General features: G+C 36.8%; 1 protein-coding gene across 14 annotated transcripts in view; it reads right to left on the bottom strand.

Moving 5' to 3' along the window:
* The window catches only part of SUGCT (succinyl-CoA:glutarate-CoA transferase), a 354,560-nt gene that overhangs the window by 187,152 nt on the left and 153,318 nt on the right, over positions 1–14,090 (bottom strand). The window lies entirely within an intron of this gene.

The raw sequence follows: 14,090 nt of genomic DNA, 5'->3' as shown, positions 1-14,090 counted from the left end.
CGGTAATTATTTGTACTTCTGCAGTCCTATTATCATTAACCAACCTTAGTTTAACTGTAACAAAGATTTCAATAAAGAAATTCAAGTTTAGGAAGTAATAGAACAGAACGGCTGTATTTTCCAGCAGTACAAATTAGGCTAACTGGCAACAGAAGTTTAAAGCGAACAAACCTTAAGCATTACAGGCCACTCCACAATTAGTCTCGAGCTGCAAATGGCTTATGATGACATTCTGCAGTAGTCACCTTTTCTAGAAGCATGTACTGTTTTAAGATCCATTCTAAAACTCATAGAAGCCACTTCTAATGCGCTGAGGCAATATTTACAAAAGGGCCAACTATGTCTGCAAGGAACTCCTCTTCCCTCGTTCCCCCGGCTGTCTCCTTCAAATACTTTAAGTCCCTTTTTTGAATGTCACTTCTTCCTCAACTCCTATCCCATTGCCTGGCATGCAGACTCTCAGAACAGACTCTAATGGTCAGAAATAGAACAGGGTCAGGGCTGAGAAAGGGTGATGTAAAACCAAGCAGAAATTCTCTGTTTTATGAGATGGACAGGGGTATTGAATTTTGGTACTTAGAGAGGAACTTTTCTGGATCACAATATAAATATTTTTTACAGCATGTACAACATACAGCATGCAATATAAAATAGAAACGAAGCCTTTAAAATTCAGCTACTTAAGAAGAACATGAAGAGCCATCTCCTCACCCAATGCAGGTACTTCCTAGTTTTTCCACACTTCAGACAGTAGTGTCTCAACTTCCAACAATGTTTCACTAGTACTTCTGCTCAATTAAATAAATACAGCTACTTTGGGCCCACCATCTGTTGCACTGCATACCATACTGCATAGCTTTGAATTATATGGTGACTAGATTTTATCTTAACTCTAACGTTACTTGGTAATTTTTTCCCCTTTTTGAGGATGACAGATGTAGAAATGTAGTTTAAGACACAAGATAGCATACACAGATCAACGGGAACTTTAATGTTGACTGGGATAAAGTGGGATAGAACTTTATCCTACGTCCTTTCACTGATCTACCATTGTCTTCTATAGGAGGGGTAATACACAGACCAGCAGGGCTCTTTAAGAGATGCTTAGCCTCTTGCTGAAAGAATGGCATATTGGAATGTATATTCTCTGACATACAACTTTTTAGATTGACATATACTGGGGAAAAATTTTAAAGTTTCCAAATGCTTGGAAAGTTTACTCTGTGAGGAGATACAAACTTCTGGCTGATGTTTCTCTTACTGATTATTTTGTCATCAGAAAATTTAAAAAACACTCAATTTTATCAGTGAAAACGCTATGATTTTTTTGTTGTTGTTGTTTCATACAAAAGTTAAAAAGAGACTCTGTCCCTTCCTAAAACTAGCCACAGTCTACAAGTCAATGACCCAACCACCAGGTAAAATGAGTTACCAAAGTTTTCCTCCAACTGGAATGTGCTAAAGTTATGTTTAAAGTAGAAGGCAAGCATGAAATGTAGGTGAACGACTCAAAATACCACTTCAGATGAGAACCAAAACGCTCAGTACTATAAGCAAAAAGAATAAAAGAAAGACAACTATGAGGAATTGGTTGCTTCTGAATTTCATCCAACTTTAGTCTTTCAAAATCACAGTCTGGAGTATATTGGGATCTGTTCCTCTAACTCAAAGCTGATGAGTGCCTTGGCATGACTTCTGTCAGATGAAGTTGAAAATCTATTCTTTTTTGTAAAAAAAAAAGTTATCGTATTACTTAGCTCCACCCTACCATTTTATGTTGAGGAAAGCATTATCTCTGGGTCACAGGACCACAGAAAAAGTGTGTGACCAACCAAATTTACAAATATGCAAATTAATCAATGGAAAGAATCTATTAAGAGTCGTACACTAGTAGGGAGCTGAAAAAGATTCTGGCAACGATGGAAAGAGCAGCAGGACAATGCAAACTCAGGAGAAAAAATAGCTGTGTGTTCCCCTCACCATATTTGCAATGATGTAGTAGTTAGTTAATGTGCACTTTAATAGATCTTCCCTAAATATCCATATAATATGGTCTAAAAACAGAAACCTGGAAGACACCTGAATTCACAAGAGTTTATTCATCACGACCAGCTGGATTTAAAGGTTTTGACAGAAAACTTTCCATGCTGAAGTCAGGCTTGCAGAGGCAGATGCTATTATGGATGGAGATCAATTGATATCAACACTGAACAACAAGCAGTGCTCACTTCACAGTACTATCACAGTCTATCTGAAACTGTCTTCCCTACTAAATCTCATTTAACATTGCTGAAAATACATCCTTCACACCTATCAAGACAAATTTTCTGAATGGATTTAACAACTCAATATGTAAACTGTTTGGTTATTTGTTCAGACTGCATTTTATTGATTCTGTAGTTCAAAAACATAACCAGCACTTTTCCTGGAAAAAAATCTGTCACGGAAAACAGCAGTTCCCACGATACTAAAACAAACAAACAAACAAACAAAAACCAACAACTATGCTTTTCAAAATCTAGCCTAGGAATGTTTTTCATATCTTTTCAGGAATCAATAATATTCTAATTAAAACACTAAGCCAAACTCTGACAGTCTCTGAAGCACAGCCGCTGTACAGCCATGCAAACTTGCAGGTAGAAGGGTGAGGAGAGAACAGTTATTTTACAACCCCTTTCTGACTCCTGCTGTAGTTTAAGCAAGAAATATGTTTACCTTGATAATTAACAACAGAACATGTCAGGCACAAAATATTCCCAGAAACGGTTTCTATATGATAGTGGCAAAGTACATCAGACCAGTTAAAAAGCAGATCAGACACCTCGGAACTTGCTATGTAAAATGTGCTGTATAAGACAGCACTGTCATTTAGAGAAGCACAATCAACTCCAAGCTACCTGTTGTTGAGCCAGTTCCACAATTCATCAAAATTTCAATCAGCCTAAAAGTAGCATCTAAATAAGATTCTGAAGTATACTTATGTCTGTTTTTCTCATCTTGCATCAAGAACACAAAAGACATGGGTTTCGTTTGGTTTTGATTGGCCCTGCTTCTTAAAACTTTCACAGATTTCTTGTAAAAGGTAGCATTCAGTACTATTTGGCTTGTAATTAATGGGATTACAAGACATGGTGAATTAGACTTACAAATTCAGGTCTGCAAGAGTGTGAAATTATGGAAGTTAAAGAGTTGCAAGGACTAAGTATTCCAAATACTCCAGCTGTTTTCTCATGCATTGGAAAGAAGTGAAAAGCAATTCTCTCTGCCTTTACCTAATATTAACCTAAAGTAACAAACACATCCAGCAGCAAAAATATGAAATGATACATTATTAAGGTACCTATCTCTTCCTCAACAGAGCAGAATACAAAGAACAAAAAAACATGTGGGAAATGTTAGTCACATTGCTTAACTTTGTACAGGAAAGATCTAAGATTTCTGTGTTTTTGTTTTTCTTTTTTTTTTAAAAAAAAAAAAAGGAGGTAGAAGATTGTTCGTGCAGTTGAGAAAAAAAAAATCCTGTCACTACAGCCAGGCAGCCAACCAATCGCTGATAGCAGCAGCATTCTCCAAAGCCCCTTCCAAACAAAATATTCTCCCATTTTAATGAATATATTTCTGCTTATGTGACTGATGTGCTTTTCCTCTGAATCCAAGACAAAGAAAATGGCTAATGGACTGCTAAAATGCCTCAGTTCCAAGTCTGTACTCATCTATTCAGAAGACCATATATTATAACTAATTTATCAGGATTTGCAGTTTTTACCTTGCAGCCTTGGGGCTTTAACAAAAGCTTATTATTTATGTGCACAGAGTTCAGACAGTTGAACTGAGGCTCTTCTGAGGCATGGGATCTCTTCTGAAAGTTTTTTCTCATCTTCTATTCAACAGCAGTAGTCTGTATCCATCAATCCATCTTTCCTAGGTGACTTTGAAACCACAAAATATAAATGAATTGGTTTCTTGATTCATCGCTGAGTCCTTCCACACATAGAGGAGAATCTTAGAGAAGATAAAATTGCTGGAAATTGTCAGAAAAATGAGGCTTTCTTTCCTTTAAATTCAAACAACCAAGAAAAGACAACTCTTCTCATTTGCCTTTAGACCTAAAATACAGGAAAAATCAACCTGGCAACATATCAGGTATCTCACAGTTATCTATCCTGTTGTTTTCTCACCCTGCATCTTGTTTCTAGTGTTTCAGCATGCAAGAGTCTGAAGAGTCATGATTTCTAGATGACCAGATGTCCCCCACTGACATTGGTGAATCCTTTACCTGATTCTCTCACTCACCACAGGCAACAGTACTATTGAAACACCAATCAAACACACAGATGGTAAAACCTCCTCTGGCCAGATCTACAGCATGACAAAGTACATACCAGAGATGAACTCGATATGCTACTGAAGATTTAGAGCTTGAGAAAAAAAGATCAGTAACAAGCAAAAAAGCTATTGCTCCCTCTGCAGACATGCTTACTTCAAACAGCACATCTTTATGTTGTTTCACTTAGTCTCTTTGAACAGAAAACCACAAAATGGCCTCCTTTGAAAATAAAAGCATCCACATGGCATGTTAGAATTAAACGCTCATGAAGCCTTACTGTCATTTCTTTTGCCAAGAGCTTTCTTGTCAGGAAAACAATATAATTATTTTTTTTTCCAGTCAAAGCAGTTTGATTTTTTGAACAGGATTTGAAGCTCTATAATAAAATTATCCTCAGGAGGCTCAGACACTCTATGGTCCAGAGCAGCTGAAGACACCAGTCTATGAACAGTTCCTAGAAGAACACAGCCACGAAAGCATAGGCAGCACTGGCTGAAGAAGGAACAAAGCATTGAGAACACTTGGTTCATTCTTTAGATATATCTATTGGGAGATAAAAAAGGCGGAAATTGTGAAGTACATACATGCTTGCACAATACATGGGGGAATGCAGTAGCACTTATCTGACCAATCTTCTATTGTATGTCAGTTTGTAGTTTGTATTCCCTTGTTGCCATAATGTGCTCCAACTCCAAGCTCCATTTCAAATGAACATGACAAAAGAGGAAAGAGGGAAGAGTCTACAGTCAAACCTTGATTTGAGCTGCTCCTGAAATTTCAGAAAATGTAATTTTTCGCCTCCTCCTTCAAAATTAATGTGCATTTATGGCTTTAAATGAAACAAGAAAAAGAATTCACAGAATACTATGAGAATGGTTGCTGTAGTATAATCAGAAGAGGAAAAGTCAGAAACTTTACAAGGAAGCCTAATATTAAATTTCCAGTGTGATTTTACGAACTTCATAAAATACAAATATTTTGGAAAATGAGCCAGACTCTTAATAGCAATAAAGCAGTAATACTTAACATTTACACTGTGGTGTACAAAAAGTACACTAGGGCATTCTAGAAAATATTATGGAAGAAGGAACCTTATGATTCCCAGTTTGGATCTTCAGTATGAATCAAATACAGATTAATTTTCCATGTGCCCAGTCCTGTGATTTGATTTTAGTTCAAGACTGCTCTGCATCTATTACTTTGCAGATTTACTCTATCACCTTAGTATTTTTCAATCTTTTGATACCCGCATAGAGCCACCACAGTACAAGAAACAACCAATCAACAAAACTCCAGCCTTTCATGCAAACACTTAACTTCCACATCCTGTACAGTGATGTAAATGTCTTCTCTCTAAGTTCTGGTTCTGTATTATGCAAGAAACTCCCCTGAAACTTCACTGGAAGAGATCCCATGACCCTACTACCTCCACTACAAGCAGCCAAAAAACACTGCTCCTTTCTAAGCTCTGCCAAAGGCGGAGAACTCACAGCCACCATAGAGACACTGTATGTTTTTCACAATACAGCGACTTTTTACCTTGTTGGATTGCTTTGACAAAGAGGCAGAAATCCCACTGGCTTACTGGAGCTTGCATATTTTGAAGGAGCCATAGGATGGGAAGATCAAACTTTGAGAGGCAGAGGCACAATAACAGGTTGTCATGGTGGAAGAAGAGAATAACGTGGTACTTATAAGGGGTGGGTGGTAGGAAAGAGAAACCATTTTTCCTTGCAAGCGTGTCATTTAGATTAGCCCAACTATCTTCTGAAACACAACCAAGTCCTTGTTGGACACTGTCTTATAAAATAAAGCACTCCTCCTTTATATTTCTCTATTTATGATACAAATGAGGATAGCTGTAGCTTTGGAGGAAAGAGAAAGAAAAAAAAAGAGGAAAGTAATCTTAACCAAAATGTGACCTTAGCAGATGTAATCCAATCTGATTTCCACTACATTAGCCTACGGATGCTTATGCAACTGCATAGCACAGCAACTGAGAGACAAAACAATGGAAGTTTTAAGGTTTTATTTATTGCTCGTTCTCAAAACATTCAATCGCCATCATGCTTCAACTGCCAAATCTAAATTAGAGAGGTTAAAAAAAAAAAAAAAGTACTCTTCAGGGGAACATTAGAGTTCTATAGAGAGGTGTGAGCTCAAGGAGATGGAGCATCTGGCTACAGACCAATTTGCCTATAGTTCCAGACCAAGTGGACCCATATGGATAGCTTTTAGAAAATCGTAAGTGATAACAAGTAGAAAAATTTTCTACTTTCCATGTTCAGTCTCCTTTTTTTGGCATTAATAATTAAACTGTACTTACTGCCATTAGTAGATTACAGAAACTTCCAACAGAATCCAAACAATTTTCATATAACCTGATCACTTTCTTATTTGTTCACATTTACCAACATTTTTCCTTCTCTTTTGGATGGATTTCTATGCAGTATTACAAAGCATAGCAAAAGCTGTTTTGCTAATATACTAAGCACACTAGAGCAGTACATTCATCTTTTCTTTGAAAGCATAAGGACTATACACCAAATCTCAGCCTGCGGGTTTAAATCATACTAGAATTAGTAATTTGAAAGGTCAAAAAGACCAGCACTTAAGGTTACATTATATACACCTACACCTACAAAGTGCTGGAAGCATTTCATCATTTACATTTTTGCCAACATACTAATTCTCTACAATGTTCAGCAGCTGCAATATGAATCTGTGCTAGTGATCAATTATACATCTAACGTCATCTCTCACACAAATTTGACACAAATCATATATTTATAATTTGCACAGCTTCTTTTTTTTCTTATGTTTTCATTCTGAATTAATAAGTAGTTCTATGCTGCTTCCTTCCTTTGGTATTACCTGACTACTGAACACATACAGGATGTAACTTAAACTGTTATTACCAAAATCTCACAGAATACACTCCAGGATTCATCAGTATTTTCTTTGTAGTTGAAATTAGTCCTTTACTTTGTAAGTTTTCTCTTTCCTCATCAGAATTTATCAGTGAAAATAATGGGAATCAAAGTTCATTACCTGCTCTCTGATCTATCATACTTATATACAAAATAAAAGTTAATAATTCTCATACTTAAAAATCTGTGTGGTTCATGAAAAGTGAATTTAAGAGGCCTTCACACCAAGAAATTGAGGTCTTTATAGTGAAAATTAAGAAGCTTTTGCTAATGGTATCACACTACCAATGTGAGCTAACTCTAGAATCTTGCCATTCCTCTAACCTCAACATATAGCTATCACATCTTCAATTATTATCATAAAATTAATTGCAGGTTCTTTCTTATGTTAACTAATCATTTTTGCCCCTTTGGAGTGCATTGTTAAGTCATTTTTCCTAGTGCCAAATAGCACATCACAACCAGAACCCATGATATTCCCAGACAGATTTATGCTCAATCCATCAAATACCACAGTCCCCTAAATACCATGTGCTATTAATCCAACTGTATTGCTAAACTGGAAAACAAATACAGTAATTAAACCCCTGAAGAAAATACAGGTCCTGGGGAAAAGACAGCCTGAAGACAAGAAGGGAGAAGGATGCAAACCTGGTAGATACTAGACAATGATTTGGGATGAGGTACATTCTGCTCTCATCCTCCTAAAAGAGTGTTACTGATAAAAACATTGCACAGGCAGTCATATCTGTTAGGATAAAGCCGTGGTTATCATTTATGCACTTAAATCTATTTAACTGCGAAGACAAAAAGGAAGAAACAAAAATAGAACAAACAGACCAATCCCCAAGACACACTCTGACCACGATGGATGAACAACGAACTGAATACTTCCATCTGGACAGGAGCGTCATCTCAGCACTATGTGATATATTATAGCCAAAAGTTGAGCACAGGTTTCCAGTTTCAGCCCAGCATTAGACAGGCAAGTCAACTCTTAGAGACACTGATTTTGATAGGAAAGTAACTTTGAAAGTCTCAGTTCAAGTACAATAATATAATAAAACAAAATAAAATATAAAAAAACTCACAAATCATTCATTGCCTGACGAGAGTTTTCATTACGTGCTCTCTCCAGTTCATTACATGAACTGAGAGCACAGAATTCTCTGCTGAATAAGCTGTGTCCCTGAATAGCCTTGCTTCACTTGCATCCAGCAGAAAGGTATAAAATAAATTCCAGTGAAGTTTGGGTATTTTTATTTCCCTGCTCCTCTTCATCATTTTTTTCATCCTTTTAGTTTTATTTTAAATATAGGAAAAATTACAAATAAACAACAAGTCCAAACTGAAATGATAAAGATTTAATAATTCAACAACCAAAAACCAGCCATAATTTGCATTTTTGACCACACAGGAGTTTGATCTTTTTGATTTTAAGATTTCCCTGTTCACAGACACATTAAAAAAAAAAATCTGAAATATTCTGTCTCTTCCCAGAATCATAAAAATGCAAAAAACAAAACAAAACCAAAACAAACAAACAACAACAACAACACCAAACCAACAAAACCAAAACTACAAGCAACATTATCCTATAACACAAGAGATCCCATTTTTTTTCTTGATTGCCACCGGTCTGATGCATGGCCCATTCACTGCCCTGTTGTTTCCATTTACTGGTAAGCTACCTGGGAACATCCACACCTTTCCAGCAAATAGTTTTCACGTGTACAGATAAGAAGTGGAATACGGAAAGGAGAAATGCTTTTATGCAGATGATTATTACATTTAAAGGCATATGCTTAAACCAAATATTGGTGTCAAAACAGTGAAGTGGGAAATCATAAATAAACATTCGATAATTGAGGGAAAAAAAAGTATTGCAGTATGATTTACTTCCATTTTTTTCCTTAAAATTTTTCTATCCTCTAACCAGCTATATTTTTGGTTACTTTGCATCATCTTTTGGCTTAGAGATACGGATTTATATTAGAAATTCTCAAAATTTGTTTTTTGAATTCACAACCACGAGCAAGAAAAATGTTCTTAAGTTACTGAGGGTGTTCTGCATGACATCTTTAATTGACACAACAGCACGGCAAGATCATTTGCACTACTTTCTGTGACATTCATGTATATACTGCTCTAGACAGAAAGTCACACAGATAAAAATTCACAGGTAGGTCTGTAGACTAATTTTTTGGAAAAATACACCTTTCCTAACTCCTGTTTGTTGTTCACTATGTGAATTGCCACAGCCTCCCCAAAAAAGACTGCACATGGACATTTCTAAAAACTACAACTGAGGATGAGTTACTGCACATCAGATGCTTTTCAGTAAGTCTTCCACATGCTCTTGGCCACAGCAGACATGACTCAATCTTAACAACTTTTGTGTCAGTGAGAAAGGTACATTATCTCACCTTTTCCATGTACTCAAAAAAGAAAAAAACAATTTCTGCCAAAGCCATTAGAGTGGAAAATGTGCTCTTGGGCACACGGAACTCATTCTGTTCTCTTCACAGTGCTGAGCTGCTGTACTGTTCATGTGGTGAGTATTATCCAATGGCACTGAACAGCATTAAAAATTTATCTCTTATTTTGACACAGTTTATTGAAAATAATAATAAAAATCTACTTCACAAAGTAAATTAAGAGAATGATATTCTCTTAAAGAACTGAGACTCTAGGATTTACTTTCCTATCAAAATCAGTGTCCCTAATTAATAGCCTGCATAAAAAAGCAAATGTAAAACATACAGGAAGCTGCCTCTTTTTGAACCCCTATATCCTGCTACAAGAATAATATCCTTTACTATAAACTTTTACCTCATTTTTCATCTGTTCTTATCAACAGCAAGACACTTGAGGGCAACATGCTGCCCATGATCCTTAGGCTGGGAAGCATTCTGAGCTTGTTTCTCTCTTTCAAACTGAAAAATCTGGCCCAATTTTCAGAAACCGAACATTGACAGCTTCTGTGGATTTTAGCAGGGACTGAAAACGCATCTTCCTTACAGTTTCTACAAACTAACTTCACTAGTTATTCTAATCGCCTTCCCTTTGTCTCTGAAAATCTGGTGCTCAGTCTCTTTCAGATGGTTTTGAACTAACGTACAATGAACCTCTGGATGAAGTCTACAACATAAATGTAGAGAATACTCTTCCATAAACTAGCTACAGCCCAAATCGCCTAAACATTAGGAAAAGATCTTTACAAGGAAATTTCTACAGTGTACCGAGAACAGATAATAGCTTTTGTCTCTTCCTGTCTACTTTAAATTCTCAATCCTTTTCCCCAGTTAGCCCAAAGAAACACAACCATATCCTAGTAAAAGTGAAATAGTAGAGGCAATGAGCAGCCATGAAGAAGAATACACGTTACTTCCATATTATTCTTTCTGAAAAGCTAAAAGATTGATTTAGTGTGTGAAAGCTAAAAGATTGACTTAGCAAGTGATTTGATTTAAAAAAATAACTCACAGTTCTGTAGTGTCAGAATGTACTAAAGAGAAAAGGGAGAATAAATTTTCTGCTGTAGCACAGCTAAAGTTATAATAACAACTTGCAAGTTGAGGAATCTACCTTATGTATACATAACTCATAAATGTAATTTATTATATATATAGGTTGCTAAAAAAGTAATACCTCCTATTTGTTTCCATCAAAACTACAGTAATACAATAATACTATTTGATAGAGTAAATTCTCAGTTACGAAATACTGTTTTTCAACATAATCACCACCACCAGCCAATTCACACAGATGAGCTGATTGAGATGCTCTTCATTTTGTGGTGCGATAGCTGTGCATTGTCATCTGGAACACAGCTGGCATTTCATGTATTGTTGCCCACCACCCATTGCCTCATTGTCTTCATATCCACTCTTTGGTCTCCATAAATGTTCACTGAGTACTGATGAATGTCAGTGGGTGCCATTTTTTTCTCCATGGAGAAATAGCACACCTTTGCTTCATATGCACTTCTGGGTCAGAGGCCATTTTGTCAGACTACCCCTCTGCTGCCATCTGTCATATGGCAACAAACTGTAACAGAACATTAGTGGGAAAGTTCCACTCCTACTGCTGTATCACCACCACCTGCTCCTGATGTTGTGGGCAAATAAAATAAAATAGGAGGCATTACTTTCAAGAGCAGCCCTTGTACATAAAAGTATTCCCATCTACATACACATATATACAAGTATACATATAAATAAAATAGAAAGTGGTAAATGTATTCCTAGGATGAAAAGAAATATGTATTTCCCTCTGGCTTCCCTACAAAGATGCCTTTCCATGGCTTTCACATTATCTAGATCCATCCCAAGAAGATTCTGCAATGAGTCTCCTGCAACTGGCATAAAAAATTATAGTTCTGATTCAGGAAAGACTTAGCACACCGCCACTCTGTTAAGCACTTAAAGTATTTTAAGAACATACTGAAAACTCCATTGATGTTACGGACAAGCCCAAGCCATTTTCTTGAGCAGTGAATTTTGATTTGAGTGAAGGTTATAAGAATTAATACATTTATGTTCTCCATCATCTGAAAATAAGACCACAAATAACACACAAGACTGGGGATCGGTGATGACAACATAGCAAGTGTCAGAGGAAGGAGGAGAGATCTATCTTGACAATCTGCAGGAAAACCTGCATAACTCTAACTACTGCCAAAAGTACCAGATGCATAAATGCAAAAGAAACTGGAGAACATTAAGGTAATGACTGTTTCAACCTCAGAAATGTGACACAGGGAATGCATCCATGGTAAAGCTTGCCATGCAGATGCAGGACAGATAAACATACTCCATCTCTACATGAGGGTGGGCAACAATGATACCTGATCAGCCTGAACTGTGGCTGAATGATCTGCTAGATTGCAGGTAGGAATTGATAAGTGTTACAATTGCTTCCTGAAGCTGAAAGGCAAGTGTGGGCCATTACTTAGTGCTCAGTACTGGGACTGTGTTATATATGCCACTTAGGGGACAGTGTTTCATCACAGCAACAGCTTTCACATCTAAATCAAACAGCATTGCAGAGGTGACCAAGTTTGACTTGGTGAAATGTCTGAGCCACCCTTCAGGAGAAATATAGTGCCTGTGATGGAAAAGAAAAAGCCAGAGCAAAACCTGGCCCACTGCATGGCTAGGATTCTGTGATAATGAATTCTGCCTAGTGGAGAAGCAAAGGCCCAAAGTGAACAGTCACTCTTGAAGAATTTTGATAATGCAGACTTGGATCTATCTGTTCCAGAAATGCCAGATTTAGCATGACATTAAAACTGAAAATGAACTCTTACAACAGAGAAGAAGAAGATAAAAATTTACACTGATACTTGGAAAAGTGATCTTTACCTAGAGAACATACTTTAATTTTAATTAATATACATTTCTATACTATTAAAAAAAAAAAAGAAAGAAAGAAAGAAAAGAGGATGTTAAATTTTAATCTATTTGATGTAAATTGTACATACAAAGCCTTGAAACATATAGGTCTGGTTCCTATCTTTTTTCAAGTTAGAGAAGAGAAAGTCTACAAGAACAATAAAACTCAAACATGACTTTCAATTACGAAGCAGCTTCAGTGCTTGCGGAAAAAAACACAAAACTTCCTTTCTTCAATGACTTCTAAAATTCTGTGAATGAAATTTCAGAGTTGATTAGTGTGAATTCTTCTCTTGCAACTGTAGTGCTCAGGAAGTTCCTGGTTAGCAATCAGTGAGATCATACACAACGGTCCATACAAATTAAAAACAAATAAATGCCCAGCATCAGTTAAAGATGTAACAATATAGACATTACCAAGCCTTGAAGACCATGAAGGAGTCCTGTGTCCTTTCACAGGCATTCTGTTATCTCAACAAACATCCTTATCTATAGGCTAGATTCTGCTCATGGCAGCCTCAAGATTTTCCAAATGTCAGGTTGGAAAAGCTGTAGTTTACATTCTGCTTCACACCTGGCCTACAAGTCACTAAGGGACAAATCAGACTGAATTTCTGCCAGCCAATCCTTTTACGCCAGTTCTAAGTGGGAAGAAGTTAAGGTGCCAACAGAAAGACTCTTAGTGCCCTCCTGACTCAGTGGGATAAATCAGATCCTCCAAAGAGTTCTGGGGACTGCCAATGGGCAGATCTCTCTACTCCCATTCTCCCAAGTCATGTTCTATGTAATCAGCCCAGCCAAGGCTAGGATACGTGCACTGGTACAGCACAAGGCAAGGGGTGGAAGCTGCATTTTTTTTTACATCAATGTAGCTCTTTGAGTTCATAAAATGCCAACACCTCTGAAAGAAATTTTACTGTGGCTCCCCTATGCCAATTACGCATTGCAAATAGAAGTTTTGAACTCTGTGGACTGAGGAAAAAAATGTTAAAAAACAGCTGCATGTTCCAATTCTTCTACCAACCAACCAACTCTTTCTGTAATCCTGGCTGCATTACAGCAGTCATCATGTTACACTCACTGGGAATATGCCTAAGCATAGACACGTACATACATGTTTGAATGCATACACACACACCAAAGCTATAATACACGTGTAAATTTCATTCTGTATTTACTTATTTGCTGTAAGCACCATTCCTAATGGAAAATAGACCATGTCTCCTTTTCAAGGGAGTGATTAGGACCACATGTTTCACTGACTTAACGTTGAGGACCTTGCTGATATTTTTGAAACCAAATTACTAACAGCATACTAAACTTATTTCCCTAGTGGAAACCACTGGCTACTAATTTAGTGAATATGAATACATTTGTCCCTAAACATGCAGGTAATCATCATATAAAGCCGGAGGCCTAAAATGAGTACATATGGGG

This window comes from Meleagris gallopavo, chromosome 6 (assembly GCF_905368555.1).
Source record: "Meleagris gallopavo chromosome 6, MGAL_WU_HG_1.1, whole genome shotgun sequence".
NCBI classification, from domain to species: Eukaryota; Metazoa; Chordata; class Aves; order Galliformes; family Phasianidae; genus Meleagris; species Meleagris gallopavo.
Note: the sequence above shows the minus strand (reverse complement) of the source record. Positions and strands in the feature narration are given on the sequence as shown.